A 1,605-nucleotide genomic window follows, 5' to 3' on the forward strand; every position below is an offset into this window, starting at 1 on the left:
TGAAGGCAGGAGGAGAAGAGGACGACAGAGGATGAGATGGTTGGATGGCATCACCGACTCAATGGACATAGGTTTGGGTGGACTCTGGGAGTTGATGATGGACAGGGAGGCCTGGAGTGCTGAGGTTCATGGGGTTAAAAATAGTTGGACACCACTGAGGGACTGAACTGAACTGATTCAGCCAATGGACATTTAGTCTGTTTCCTTTTTTAGCTACAATGTAACTGTGCTACATAGAACTTTATGTATACTTATAAAGGCAGTCCTAATGGTTAATCCCATGAAGTGAAATTAATGAATCAAAGACCTGTAATTTGGCAAAATTGTCCTCCAAAAATTTAAACCAAATGCAAGATATGAGTGCCATTTTTGTTATATCTTCACAAACTCTGAATGTTATCAAGCTGAAAGGTATTTGCAATACAATCAGAGAAAAGTAATATCTCATTGTTTTGATTGTAGTTATTTAAGTATAGAGGTTCCCCTTCATGTATCACTGTCTTGTCATGGCAAAGGGGCTTGCAGAACTCAATGAAGCTATGAGCCATGCTGTGACTAAACCACTGCCACCACCACCAACGAATTTTAAATAACTTCAGTTGGGGAAAATATGTAAGTTCTAATGGGTCACATCAGTGACTATGATTAGTGCTTATTCTCAGGTTTTGCACCATCCTTAGGGGAATTGTTTAGGCTTTCATTTCACTGATTGTGGAAATGATGTTATCATTTTGGGGGTTTGGAGTGGGGGGGAGCCACAGTTTTATCTTCTCCAAAAGATAATCAATGTGGTTTCCATGTTTCCTTTGAATACAATTTAAAGAACACCATACAACCAAATCTCATATATTTATTCTATATTTACTATATTTCAGTAACTTTACCAATCTAAGTAAAAATAAAAGTTATAAGTCAAGTGACAAAAAGAAACATAACATGCTTTTTTATATTATCTTTTTAAAAACTGATTAAAATAGAAAAAATTAGACTTTCAAATTCTTTCCTTAGACAAAAGACTAAGTCTCATTTCAATTTAAGAATAAAAAGGTTTCCAAAAGCTGTTCATATTTGCACTATGTTGCCAAGCTTGATTTTTTTGCCCCACCGAATACCAGGAATACTTTTCCATAGAAATAAAGGTATTCAAATTGTGAGGATATGGACAAAAGAACCTAACAGTTTTGATTCTCAATCATCTGCTATTATTGCAAGATTACCCCTAAGAATACACTCTATTCCCTTTGACAGCCCAGCTAATTACCCAAAGGAGTGTTCATTCCCCATGATCTCAGTAAGAAAGTATGTTATGCCTGCTTTCAGGCACCATTTCTGATGCTAAGAGATTAGTCCTCTGGTTGGTTTGTTTTTGTTTTTGTTTTTTCAATCTGGGTCTACAAGAGTGTCCTCAGCTGCACTGCTTATCTTCTGGGGGCTTTAGCTGACAGCTCCTGAAGGCCTCCTGCAGGCTGGGTATTTGGCCCAAATGGCAGGCAGACAGAAGGAATACTAATGCTATTTTCTGTTTCAATTGCCTCTTTTCTCCATAATTTAACTACCATATGGCACTTATTCCACTTTGCCTTTTCTATGAGGTAGTGATATACC

Source organism: Bison bison, unplaced genomic scaffold (assembly GCF_000754665.1).
Source record: "Bison bison bison isolate TAMUID 2011002044 unplaced genomic scaffold, Bison_UMD1.0 scf7180017848390, whole genome shotgun sequence".
Taxonomy (NCBI): Eukaryota; Metazoa; Chordata; class Mammalia; order Artiodactyla; family Bovidae; genus Bison; species Bison bison.